This window comes from Nicotiana tabacum, chromosome 24 (assembly GCF_000715075.1).
Source record: "Nicotiana tabacum cultivar K326 chromosome 24, ASM71507v2, whole genome shotgun sequence".
Classification (NCBI taxonomy): domain Eukaryota; kingdom Viridiplantae; phylum Streptophyta; class Magnoliopsida; order Solanales; family Solanaceae; genus Nicotiana; species Nicotiana tabacum.
The window spans coordinates 13,468,659-13,483,744 of record NC_134103.1 but is presented as its reverse complement, the minus strand read 5'-3'; the positions used below and the strand labels follow the sequence as shown (position 1 = coordinate 13,483,744).

At 36.6% G+C, this 15,086-nt stretch overlaps 1 long non-coding RNA gene across 1 annotated transcript; it reads left to right on the top strand.

Annotated features, from left to right (window-relative positions):
• The first annotated feature begins 3,750 nt into the window (after window positions 1-3,750).
• LOC107808452 (uncharacterized) lies at window positions 3,751-5,976 on the top strand. The gene is made up of 3 exons (XR_012706551.1): window positions 3,751-3,824; window positions 4,387-4,530; window positions 5,854-5,976. It is a non-coding gene; the product is annotated as an uncharacterized LOC107808452 (long non-coding RNA).
• The last annotated feature ends 9,110 nt before the right edge of the window (window positions 5,977-15,086 follow it).

The following is a 15,086-nucleotide window of genomic DNA, read 5'->3' as shown; positions in this document are numbered from 1 at the left end:
CTAGGCAAGCCAATAATTTAATACAATACAAAATCTCACAAATACTGACATGAACACTCCCCAAAACCTAGTGTCACTGAGTACATGATCATCTAATATGAATACAAGTCTGCAAAATACGGTCTATAATAATTTAAGCCCAAATATAGTAAACAGGGAGATAGTGAATGAGAGATAAGGTCTGCGGAATACGACAGCTACCTCAAAATCTCCTGAAAGTCAACTGCGCGAAATGATCAGCACCCGCTATATCCGAAAATACCTGGATCTGCACACAAAGTGCAGGGTGTAGTACGAGTACAACTAACTCAGTAAGTAACAATAATAACTAAGGAACTGAAGATAATGACGAGCTACACAGTTACAGTTCATTTTCAGTAATTCCAACAAAGAATAGACATGCTTCCAAATCCGGCAGTTTAAGTCAAATAAATTGTATACAGTTCAATTTCATGTAATCCAGATATAAAATCTTGCAGAGATTTCAAAACAACGATAGATAGCAATCAAGTGTAATATCAAATGCAAAGCAAGTACAGCCTCTCAGGCGACAGTCACTCAACTCATCACAACAACTCAATCACTCGACTCTCAACCCTCAGCACTCACACTCAATGGGTGCCCGCGCTCACTGGGGGTATACAGACTCTGTAGGGGATCCTACAACCCAAAATCCATAATCTGTATGGACAACTCACGTGCTATAATATCCTTACCTTACCGACATGCCCTCGACCTTACTCACTCCTCAACCTCTCTAGTCTCTCGGGCTCTCGAAAATCACAAAGATCAGCCCAAACAAAAATAACATAGTAAATCAACAAATATCAAGAAAGACTGAGGTATGATGCACAAGTAAAATCATGACTGAGTATAATGAAGCAATTAGAAAATAATTCAATAAGTACGCGACCTCTGTGGCTCCCAACAGTACTATCACATAGCCTAAGCATGATTGTTAACATGATTTGTAGTCAAATTTCTTCAACACATAGAGAGAATATAGCTAACAATAAATTATTCAAATATACAGTTTTCCACGGGACGGACCAAGTCTCAATTCGCTCGGTGCACGCCCACACGCGCCGTCATCTAGCATGTACGTCACCTCCAAAATAATTATATGACACAAAATCCGGGGTTTCATACCCTCGGGACCAGATTTATCAATGTTACTTACCTCAAAATGTGAAATTCTTTACTCTGCTATGCCTTTGCCTCACAAATCGGCTTCCGAATGCCTCGAATCTAGTCATAAATAATTCTTTTTCGTCAATAAAATTTATTGGAATTAATTTCATAAGAAAATACTAATTTTTCATAAAAATCCAAAATTTAGCTAAAAAATACCCGTGGGGCCCACATCTCGGAACCTAACAAAAATTATAAAATCCGAAAGCCCATTCAACCACGAGTCTAACCATATCAATTTTTATCAAAATCCGACCTCAACTCAACCCTCAAATCTACAAATCTTATTTCCAAATTTCTAAGTTACAATCTCCGATTTACACCTCAAAATCATGTAATCTAGTCGGATCATTCGATGATAGTACAATATTATGGAGTAGAAATGATTAAAAGGGACTTATCTCAAGTTTTCCTTAAAAAATCACCCGTGGGGCCCATGTCTCGGAACCTAACAAAAATTATAAAATCCGAAAGCCCATTCAACCATGAGTCTAACCATACCAATTTTTACCAAAATCTGACCTCAACTCAACCCTCAAATCTACAAATCTTATTTCCAAATTTCTAAGTTACAATCTACAATTTATACCTCAAAATCATGTAATCTAGTCGGATCATTCGATGATAATACAATATTATGGAGTAGAAATGATTACAAGGGACTTACCTCAAGTTTTCCTTGAAAATCTATCAAAAATCGTCTCTTCTCAAGCTCCAATTTGTCAAAAATGGCGAATGGGACGAAGTCCCTGCTTTATAATTCTGCCCACACTGCCTCGGTTCTGCCTCGATCTTGGCCTTCGATCCTGGGCCTCGATCCTGGGCCTCGACCCTGGCCTTCGATCATGTCTTCGACCCTTCCTTCGATCGTGGCCCTCGACTCTGGGTTCGATTGTGGCTTCGATCCTTATCCTCGACCCTGCCTTCGATTGTGGCCCTCGACCCTGGGCTCGATCGTGGCCCTCAAATCTGGGCTCGATTTATTTGGGCTTGATTCTGGCAGAAGAAATTTCCAACATAAGGAAATTGCAGCAGCTGTTGTAGTTCAATCTTTGATCCGTTAACCATCCGAAACTCATCCGAGGTCCTCAGGACCTCAACCAAATATACTAGCAAGTCCTAAAACATCATATGAACTTAGTCGAATCCTCAAATCATCTCAAACAACGCTAAAACCAAGAATTACGCCCCAATTCAAACTTATTAAACTTTGAAACTTTTCATTTCTGCAAGCAACGCCGAAACCTATAATATAATAGAGCTATTGACCTCAAATTTGCACACAAGTCATAAATGATATAACAGACCTATTAAAGTTTTCAGAATCGTATTTCGACCCCGATATCAAAAAGTCAACTCCCGTTCAGACTTCCCAAAAATTCAAATTTTGGCATTTCAACCCTATTTCTTCTAAGGACCTCCAAATATTTTTTTTCGGACATGCTCATAAGTCCAAAATCACCATACGGAGCTATTGGAATTATCAAAATTCAAATCCGAGGTTGTTTACATATAGGTCCATATCTGGTCCACTTTTCTAACTTAAAATTTTAATTATAAGACTAAGTGTCTCATTTCATTCTGAATTCCTTCCGGACCCAAACCAACTAACCCGATAAGTCATAAATCAATTACAAGACATAAATTGAGCAGTAAATGGGAGAACAGGGTTATAATATTCAAAACGACCGACTGAGTCGTTACACAGCTACACCTCAATTCAATAGTTTCGTAGAATAGAGAAGTTAAGGTTTTTGATCTTTGGAGATTCTAGGATTTGCGAGAGGGAGGAAGGGGTTTGCTTAGAGATAACACTCAATAGTAAATACTAACCACGCAATCGAAGTTAACACAAAATCAAACAATTTAATACTTGCAATTAATAATTAGAATGTCTATATACAGTGTTGGAGCTAGACCTTTTACTAAAGGGTGTAGAATATAGACAGCGGCGAACCAGAAATTTTCTCAAGGGTGTTTAAATTTGAAAGAAGTAAAAAAATTCCGATAAAGAGTATTCAATATATGTTATATACCTCGAAAACTTAATATTTTATATATATACACAGTATAATATTTTTGATGAAGGGTAGTCAATTGACCACCTTTATTAAAATATAGCTTCGCCTCTGAATATAGAGAATTAAACACACAAAGAAAGTTAAGGAAATTCAACAAATATATATAGTACATAAACATGAATTTTTATCTAATACACAGTATAATTTTCTGAAAAATTAAGGTGGGCAGCCCTCGCTCGAAATGAAAGCAAAACATAAATTGCAATACAGGAGATTCATTTAACAAGATGTATCAAATCTTGATATATATGGTAATGTTGTAACTGCTAGACATGTTTCTTTGACTACCTTCCATTGATCAAAGAATTTCTTTGATCCATTGACCAAGTTTCATGATTTAAAATTTTAAAAAGAAAATTCCTAATTGGGAATGGATTACATTAACTTTCTTTTTAGAAAGAAAATTAGCTGGTTCTCGATGAACTAAATATTATATAATGTGGTGGTCAAAAAGCACTCTAAAGTTTAATTGAAAAGACATTCTTTTACACGAGATGGCCAAGACTTTGATGCCTTTGTTTTTTGCAGTCTCCTTCTTGCTCATTTTATGCGGTCAGTCTCTCTCTCTCACCCTCCCCTTCTCTGCCGGTTCATTTATATAATCGGTAGCGGAGTAAGAATTTTTATTATAAAATGTCAAAATATATAAAATTAAATACACAAAAAAATCAAGAGAATCTAACATTTAATATATGCCTAAAACTCGAGCATAAATTATAACCTTAGTGAACTTTATTTAAGCTGCAATTTGAATAAACAAGTTATAAAAAGTTTCTTTCAGGTGATGGCCTTTACTTAGACAACCATCGTGGTGGATCTAGGCTATAATAAAATATCCAATCGGACATACCTAATGCTTTTCGATCTCACATATATGTTGAGGTGGAAAAAAAAATAGATTTTATAAATACATAATAATTAATTTTATAGCCACTGAACCCGCCAATTTTGGGTTTGCATTATCTCAGTCACTCGTAAAGTTACATGTAATATATATATGGTTGTTTTGGCATGAAGCACCTTGCATCCTTTACTTGTGACATATCAGTAGTTTATGTATCTAAGCCTTTCAAAATTATATGATCTACATGTTAACGAGTTTTGTGATATTCAGATGTGGTTACAGTAGAAACATGTCAACAAACATGTCAAACTAGAGAAGATTGTAACCTATCATGTGAATCTGGGTTTGCAACTTGTGTTGATGGGATGTGCGTATGTTTAGCTGACCTCAAGACATATTCTGCCGGTCATACAGGTTCCTCTCACTCTCTTATCTTTCTCATATTCAATCACTTAGGGTGTGTTTGGTATAACGGAAAATATTTTCTTGAAAAACAAGTAATAATCTTATTCATTTTCCGGTGTTTGGTATGCAAATTAAGGAAAATAATTTTTTAAGAGTATTCATAAATAATTTAGATATAATAAACATGAAGCCATAAACTTTCGAACCAACAACCTTCCGAACCCACAAATTTCATAATTACAAAAAAAGGAAATTTTAAATTACGAAAATTAAATTTTTTAAAAAAACTTTGTGAAATTTGAATTGATTGATAACCAAGGAAACTGGTTACGTATTGCCAACAGATGGCGAATCTTCAATCCATTTATGATAAACTAACGTCACACTATACTTATGTGTTTTTTTTCTTTTTTACTTGTTACAGAGAAAAGAATCTCGGCAACACTTAACTTTTTAACCAATTTACATTGTAGTGTAAATCTTGTTACAGAAAAAACAAAAAAACAAAAAAAACACAAAGTTCTAAAATAACAGAAAAGTTTTGGCGACAGTGTAGTCACGGAAAGAAAAAATTAAAATTTGAAAAAAAAAAAAAGCCTTTTTGGAGAGAGAGGTGGGGTGGGTAGGCATAGGGTGGGGTTAGGTGGGTGGGTGTGGGGTGTGGAGTGGGTCGGTGAGGATGGGGGATAGGGTGGGAAGGTTGAGAAGGAGTTTTGGAAAATGTTTTCCCTTCTCTTGATAAGGAAAATATTTTCCTCCAATTGAGTTCATAAAGAAAATATTTTCCAAAATATTTAAACCAACCAAACATGAGAAAATTAAAAAATATTTTTTGAAAAATGTTTTTCTTCGTACCAAACACCCTTAGTGACACATAATTAAGTTATAACATTAGCAAATTTTGATGATGTAATTTTAAAAGGTTACGTTACAAAAGATTTTTTTTTCCAAACGACGAAATTCTTTTAAACAACATAATATATCTAGGATATAGTAGCTTATGTTGATGACGCACCTAATGGCACTTTTCAATCTGCAGACCATATATTTATAGGGAATAAAATTAGAATGTTTGTGTATAATCACTCGTAAAGTCGCATGTAATATATATGGTCGTTTTAACCTGACGCACATTTTACTTGTTGAACCATGGAAACAGTCTCTTGCAAAAATATAAGGTTAGGCCGCGTACAATAGATCTTTGTGGTCCGATTTTTTCTCGGATCCCACATATAACGGAAGTTTAGTGCAACGGGCTTCCCTTTATGTTGGTAACTAGGTCCTTCAAAAATTTATGTCGTCATTGATATCAACAAGTTTTGTGATCTTCAGATGTGGTGACAACAGAAACATGTGAGTGTAGAGAAGATTGTCAAATAGCATGTGACTCTGGGATTCCAACTTGTGTTGATGGAAATTGCGTATGTTTAATTCTCAAGACATATTCCACCAATAATAAAGGTCCCTCCTTCTTTCCCTTGCAATCTCTCTCATTATTTTTATCTTTCTTATATTCAATCACTTTGTGACACATAATTAAAAGGTTATAAAACATTTCTTTCAACTGATGATAATAATTAATAGCATATATCGTCGCACCTAATGTTTTAGTATTATGCATCTTTTACTTGTCACATATCAGCAATTTATTATAACTAACGTTTTTCCTAAGGTGCTAATGAGTTTTGTAATTTTCAGATGTGGTGACGGGAAAGATTATGTGTAAGACTACATTAGACTGTCGTCGTGATCTGAAATGTAAAGTTGGGTTTTCAATTTGTGTTGAAGGGGTATGCATTTGTAGTGATCAACTCGGGTCAATACTCCATTAATCACGAAGTATTACAAGTCTTCGTTGTTATTACAAATATAGAATTCCTTATTGGCGGATGAATATTGTGTTTAATTCAATGATGTTTACTTGAAGAAATAAATAGCAATGAAATTGCATTACTTGGTTGGATTATAACTAGAAAAAAAATGTTTTTTATTTTAGATCTTATGTTTATTTTATTAAATATTATTACTACATTTTTTTGGAGGGGGCAATATTCAGTGTTGGGGAAATGGAGAGTATGAACTTTGCACCTCTAGAATGCAAGGTTTTGAAATGTAACGACCCAACTTGTCGTTTTAAGAATTAACGCCCCGTTCAGCGACTTAAGGTCTCGAGCAGTTTCTTAATATGTATTATTGTCACGACCCAAAATCTAACCATGGTCGTGATGGCGCCTATCATGTTACAAGGCAAGCCTATTTCCCAAAATATTACTACTAAATCGATTATAATAATTTAATAAAATATTTCCAACATTTGAATTTTTTATAAACTAAATCAACTCTAAATATAATTATAGAAAATACGGAAATGAGTCCCAAACATCGTGGTGTCACTAAGTCATGAGCGTCTCAATCTATGAACTAAGAAATAAAACTGTCTAACTGTCAATACAGTCCAAAAGAAGAAATGATAAAAGGAGTAACAAGGTCCTGCGGACGCTAGCAGCTACCTTGCAGACTCCAATGATAACCGGCCTGAACTCAACGAACGCCGCGCTCTAACTCACCTGGATCTGCACATAAAGTACAGAGTGTAGTATGAGTACAACCGACTCAGTAGTAACAAAAATAACTAAGGAACTGAGTTGTAGTGACGAGCTAAGTAGAAAAATTCAATTATTTCTTTATCACAATTTAAAATAAGCAGAAATAAATAGGTAAATTCTATCAATTCAATAAATGCTACAAAGAAATTAACGGGTAAAATACAGCAACAACAAAAGCAATGAATCCTCACAGCAATGTCACTCCATCACTCAGCACTCGGCTCTCGACACTCGCACTCAGCACTCAACACTCAAACTCAATAGGTACCTGCGCTTACTGGGGGTGTGTACAGACTCCGGAGGGGCTCACAAAGCCCAAGCGCTAAGCACGGACAACTCACGTGTTGCACGGACAACTCACGTGCCATAATATCAATCCCTGGATCCGCACGGTCAACTCACGTGCTACGTGGACAACTCACGCGTTATGGTATCAATACCTGGATCTGCACGGACAACTCACGTGCTGCACGGATAACTCATGTGCCTCAATCAAATACCTCACAATAGGCCCTCGGCCTCACTCAGTCATGTACCTCTCTAGCCTCACCATCATCAACAAATAAGGGAAACACTGCCCACGTCAATTATCACAGCATATCAGCAAAATAATAGGGACTGAGGTAAACATATACAATCATATCTATGACTGAGTGTAAATAATGTGAGCATGAATAAAGCCTAAGCATGATCTCTAACATGAAGGCAAACAAGTTCAACTACAAATAAACACATAACCACAGATAATAGCTATTAGGCCTCACAGCCTCACGGGACAGATCAAGTCTCAATCCCTCGCGGTGCACACCCACACGCTCATCACCTAGCGTGGGTATCACTTCCAAAAAATCACGTGATGTCAAATCTCTGGGTTTATACCCTCAAAGCTAGAGTTAAAACTGTTACTTACCTTAACAGCGTAAAATCCTACTCCGGGATACCCTCGTCTCTGGACTCGGTCTCCAAAAGCTCCGAATCTAACCAAAATCAGAATACTACTATCAACATAGGCTAAAGAATCGAATTCCACAATAAAAAATACATAAATAGGACAAAAATCCGAAATCGGCCAAAACCCGGCCCCTGGGCCCACATCTCAAAACCTGTCAAAAATGGCAGAATAACAAACCTCATCCTCACCTGAGTCTAACCATATAAAATTCGTTAAAATCAGACTCCGTTTGGTCCCTCAAATTCTCACTTAAAACTCTCCAAAACTCAAACCCTAACTCCCTCAATTTCACCCTAAACCCCTACTAATTTTATGGCTAATCAGTGAAAAAATATCATAAACGCGTGTAAATAAACCCAAGCGACTTACCTCACTGATGTCTCGTGATTCTCCCTTGAAAAACACTGCCCTAGCTCAAAAACCCGTTCAACAATGGAGGAAAAAGGGCAAAAATTCGCGAAGTGTGATATATATAGGTTCTGCCTAGGGGTTCCACACCTGCGACCCCATATGCGCATCTGCGCTTCCGCATCTGCGGATAATTTTTGCTTCTGCGGATTTTCATTAACTCGCCAGGCTTCGCTTCTGCGGTCACCTTACCGCACCTAAGGTCATCGCAGATGCGGAGACCAAGCTGCACCTACGGTTCCTCTACGCACCTGCGCCTCAAGCCCGTACCTGCGAAGCTCGCACCCGCGGTTCCCAATCCGCAGGTGCGGACACACCAGAACAGCAGCTCTAACTATATTTTCCAACTTCCAAACTCCTCGATACCCATCCAAAATCATCCCGAGCCTCTCGGGACCTCAATCAATAATTCAAACAAGTCATATACCACTACCCGAACTTAGTCAAACCTTCGGAACGCCCAAAACGACACCAAAACACGAATTTAACCTCGGATTCAAGCCTAAGAACTTCTAAACTTCCAAAATTCGCCAACGACGCCGAAACCTATCAAACCATGTCCGAATGACCTCAAATTTGGCACACACGTCATAAATGACACTACGAACCTACTCCAACTTCCGAAATTCTATTCCGACCTCGATACCTAATTTTCCACTGCCAACCAAAATCGCCAAATTTTTAACTTTTGCCAATTTAAGCCTAATTCTACCACGGACCTCCAAATTACATTCTGGACACATCCTAAGTCTAAAATCACTCAACGAAGCTAACTGAATCATAAAAATCCAAGTCCAAACTCGTTTACTCATAAGTCAACTTCCGATTGACTTTTCTAATTTAGCTTTCTAACTAAGAGACTAAGTATCTCATTTCACTCCAAAACTACTCCGAACCCAAACCTAAAAACTCGATACAACTCAACACAGCTCAACAACACATAAATAATCAGAAATTGGAAAAACGGGGCGACATCTCGGAAAGACCGACTGGGTCGTTACAATTATGACCCGCGTGTATGGTCGAGTTTGGTTTTCGGAAGATTCCAAATTTAATTAAAAGAATAATTCTCATTTTGAAGCTTAAAATGAAAAGAGTTGACCGGAGTTTGACTTTTGAGGAAACGACTCCGGAATAGAATTTTGAATATGTGAGTAGCTTCGTTTGGTGATTTCGGACTTAGGCGTGTGTCCAGATTTGGATTTGGAAGTCTATAGGACAATTCGACGCATTTTGGCGAAAGTTAGAAAATAGAAAATTTTTGGAGAGTTCGATCGAAGGTTGAATTTTTGATAACGAGGTCGGATTTCGATTATGGAAATTGGAACAACTCTGTTATATCATTTATGACTTGTGTGCAAAATTTGAGGTCAATCAGACTTGATTCGATAGGTTTCGGCATCAGATGTAGAAGTTGGAATTTCTTAGTTTCATTAAGCTTGAATTGTGGCGTGATTCGTGGTTTTAGCATTATTTGATGTGATTTGAGGTTTCGACTAAGTTCGTATGATGTTCTAGGACTTGTTGGTATATTTGGTTGAGGTCCGGAGGGGCTCGGGTGAGTTTCGAGGTGGTTTCGGACCATTTCTAGGCCATTTTAAATTGTTGGTTTTTGTCCATAGAGGTGTGCATCGCGATCAGGAACATTAGGTCGTGTTCGCGAAGAGTAAACAGCAATTTTGGGCCTTGTGAATCGCGATCGTGGAAGCTATTTCATGATCGCGTAGAACAAACCTCTACTGCACTGACACGACTTTGAAAACTTATATCTCGCAATCTATAAGGAATTTGGAGATGATACAAAAATGAAAGTTGTAGCTCTAGGGGTTTAGTTTTCAGAAAGTCAAACCATTCATTATTTGGAGTTTTGTACGAAATGTTATGGTCATTATACTAGAGGCTATCTGGAAGAGCTGGGCACTTGTTCTTCGCGATCGCGAAAGACAAATTTTGGGCTGAGAAAAATTGTGCTTCACGATCGCGAAGCATTTTGTGCGATCGCATATAGTAAATACCTCGGCAGTAGCTATATTTCGAGGTTTCGACCAATTTTAATATATTTGGAGCTATGGAGCTCGGATTGAAGCGATATTTGAGGTGATTTTCACCATATGGATTGGGGTAAGTGTTCTATATCCGAAAGTGATTATACTTCATGATTCTATGGTTATATTCATCATATATTTTGGATTTAAACGGAAGAAATCAAGATTTTTGTAAAATCTTCCAAAAATAAAAATTTAAGATTTGGAGGTCGAATTATTATCGGAATTTAATAAAATCGATATGGTTGAGCTCGTATCGGAATGGGTGTTCGGATTTTATGAATATTACGTCGGGTTTCGAGAGGTGGGTCCCGCGTTGACTTTGGTTGACTTTTTAGAATATAATTTTAAGTCGACGTTTTATTATCCGGAATTATTTTTGATGAATTTTAATGAAGTTATACAATTAATTTGGATAGATTTGAGTTTTTCGGAGGTCAATTCAAGCAAGAAGGTGATTTTGAAATATCGACATAACTTCAAAAAGGTAAGTATCTAGCCTAACCTTGAGTGGAGAAATTACCCCTTAGGCATTGAGTCTTATGTGGAAGTTGTGTGATTGAATGTCGTGTATGCGAGGTGACGAGTACGTACTCGGGGATATATGTGCAAATTTTATTGGTTTAAAGTCTTAGGTATTTTTATGTATTAAATTGGATAATTGTTGCCATTTAGTAAATTCTTGAAATTGTCATGCCTCATTCCTTGTTTGTCGGGTTTGTACTTTCTTTTTTGATAATTTTGTGTGATTGTCACTGGGATTTTTATGTGAATTTTGTGTATTTGTTGATTTGATATTTTCTTGAAATTTAATTCCTTATTGATTTTTCATATAAAAATAATTAATTAAATAAGTTTAAATTGAGGTATTAATATATTTATAAAAACATGGACTAAAGAAAGTGTTGTCTTATGCTGAGTTGATTTTTCCTTCCTTGTTGTTGTTTTCGAGATTTTATATACGTTGTGTGGAGCCTTGGGCTATTTGCTGTGAAATTAATTGATTTTGTTGTATCTTTGGAATTGGTTGTGTCCTATGGGCAATTTATAATATGAACTGTTGTTTTGTGTTGTCGTGGTAATATCCGTGTAAATTATTGTGTGATTTGGGTTACTGTTATGCGGCGGATAAGGGTGGCATTCCACTGTTGATATTATGTGGGTATAAAGGTGGCATTTCACTGTGGTTATATGTGTTGGGATATTATCTAGGGTTAGCTATAAAGTAGGCTATTATAGGAGTGATAAGGGTGGCTATAGGAGCGATAAGGGTGGCTATTGATATTGTTAGGGCGGAGGGATAAGGGAGGCTATTATAGGAGTGATAAGGGTTGTTATAGGAGAGATAAGGGTGGCTAGTGTCAGGGATGATATGTGAAGATGTGGGATTATTGTGTTGGTGATTTTTATGTGATGTTGTGATTTTCCGTGTGTTTATCATTATATCTTGTGCAACTTCTCTTTGTTGTTTCGGTAAACTTGATAATAGCTTGATTTATATTGAAATTGTGAGCCTGTGGCTATTTCCGGGCAGGTAATGTTATATAGGATCGTGTTGCATGCCGCAACAGATAAGAAATGTGGGCACGAGGTGCCGGAAAAAATATGATGATTTTATTACGGGTACGTGAACTGTCCGTGCAGATGTGATATGAAAAGTGGGCACGAGGTGCCGGAGAAATATGATATTTTAATTGTGGGCATAAAGTGCCGTGGAAATATGAAAAGTGGTCCGAGACCCGTATTTTATAATTTTTAAATGAGGTTTCACAGGGTGACTTTTATTTGGAAGATATTTATTGGAAGGAATTATATTTGAAAGAGATTTATTTGAAAGAATTATATTGTAAAGATATTTATTTGAAGGAATTATATTTGATAGAGATTTATATGAAAGAATTATATTTGAAAGATATTTATTGAAGGGAATATATTTGAAATATATTTATTGAAAAGTATTATATCCTGAACATTATTATTTGAAAAATATATAGGTGAAAGAATTATATTTGAAGGACTTGATTAATTGGTTATACTTGTATTCATTATTTATTGAGCAATGAAAAGTATTATATCCTGAGATATGATATGCATATGAATGCGTATGACTGAGTATGTAATGCAATGAAAGCAGATAACTTAACATCAGAAATGACCTCGGTGTGTCCCAACAGGATAAGCATGAAGCCTAAACATGGCTTCTAACATGAATTATAGCTCGATAACTCTAGTACGTAGAGATTTTATGATTACAGATAAGTTCAGGTAACTACACAGTAGTACAGAAATAACGGAGCCATATCTCACACGGTGCACGCCCACATGCCCTCACCTAGCATGTGCGTCACCTCAACACCATACACATAACACATAAATTCAGGGTTCATACCCTCAGCTCCAATATTAGAAGAGTGACTTACCTCGAACAAGACAAATCTAATATCGAGCAAGCTAAACAATGCTCCAGAAATTCCATTATGCGCGTATCAACTTTTGAACGGCTCGAATCTAGCCACAATAAATTTGATTCAGTCCACACAATTATAGGAATTAATTTCATACCAAAATACTAATGGTTTCCCACAAAATTCGAAATTACACTCTAAACATCGTCTGTGGGGCCCACCTTCCGGGATCCGATGAAACTCACAAAATGCGACAACTCATCCAATTACAAGTTCAACCATACTAATTTCACTCAAATCCAACTCCGAATAGGTGTTCAAATCTCAAAAATTCATTTTATGAAATTGTAGAAAATTCCTCCTATTTCTCTCGAAAAATCAATAATCTAACACCGAAAACGAACATTAATTCATAGAATATAATCACAAGGGAGTTAAGAATACTTATCCCAAGTTGTGTGGAAAAATTCCACTCCACAATCGCCCAAACCGAGCTCCAAAATCCGAAAATGGGTGAAAATATTGAACCCTCGAACTTAAAGGGTTCTGTCCAGTCATTCCGAATCTGCGCACAAGGGGCCGCATATGCGACCTCCGCTTCTGCGGACGAAGCTCGCACCTGTGAGTGTGGTCACTTCTACGGCTCACAAACCGCATTTGCGATCGCATTTCTGTGCACATTGGCCGCTTCTGCGCACACACATATGCGCCCTGGTTTTCGCTTCTTCGGCCTTCGCTCCTGCGATTTCTCTGTCACTTCTGCGACCATCGCACCTACGCAAATTCAACCGCAGGTGTGGTCATACCAGAACTAGCAGCAACCAGCAATAACAACATGAAGAAAATTGATTCGAAATCAATCCGAAACACGCCCGAGGCCCTCGAGACCCCGTCCAAATATACCGACAAATCCCATAACATAACACGGAGCTACTCGAGATCTCAAATTACATAAAATAACATCAAAACGACGAATCGCACTTTAAATCAAAATCTATGAAGTTTGAACTTTCAAATTTTATATCTTGCGCCGAAACACATCAAATCAATCCAGAATGACTTCAAATTATGCACACAAGTCATAAATGACATAACGAAGCTATTTCAATTTCCATAATCTGATTCCGACCCCGATATAAAAAAGTCAACTCCCCGGTCAAACTTTTAAAAAATTCAACTTTCGCCATTTCTAGCCTAATTCTACTATGGACCTCCAAATAATTTTTTTTTCGGACACGCTCCTAAATCCAAATTCACCATACGAAGCTACTGGAAACATCAGAATTCAAATCCGAGGTCGTTTACACATAAATCAACATTTGGTAGACTTTTCCATTTTAAGCTTTCCATTATGAGACTAAGTGTCTCATTTCACCCCGAAATCCTTTCGGACCCGAACCAATTACCCCAAAAACTCATACAATAACTGTAATGCATAAATTGAGCAGTAAATGGGGAAACAGGGCTGTAATACTCAAAACGACCGGCTGGGTCATTACATAATGGGGTCTTTTCCCATCAAAATTTGTTATTCGAGATGCATGTATGTATATATATTGAATACAGTCTGAATTTTATTATTCAGTATTTTTACTTATTATGATCTATTTAATGTTTTATATCTCAACTCCACAATGAATTCATACAATTTGTCGTATTACTTATTAAAATTTCCTTTGATAGTGATAAGACATTAATTTAAAGGATACAATATATGTACCTTTTGTTAGAAGGAATTTAATTCCGGTTTCTAGGCAAAATAAGAGATGGATATTTGGTTTATTTGCGAATAAATCTTGTGTTACTGAGCTTGTTAAATATTTTATCTCTTGTGGTACATGGATGCATGACCTTGTTATTGTTAATTAATGTCTCTCCTGAACATAACAATATTAATCTACCTTATAAGAGAAAATGTTCTTCAAAATTGAGTGAAACTTATCTGTGAACTTGCGTCTAAGTCATAATTATCTGGATAGAATTTCAGTTGGTCAATGATGAACCTTACGGTTCATTGAAAGTAGAGGCACTACCAACTTATTGATCATGTTTAGAAGAAAATATGACTAAAAGACATTTCTGCTCTAAAGGAAAGAGAACTGGTGATAAGTTATAACTAATCCATTTTTGATTGTGATGTCTAATGAAC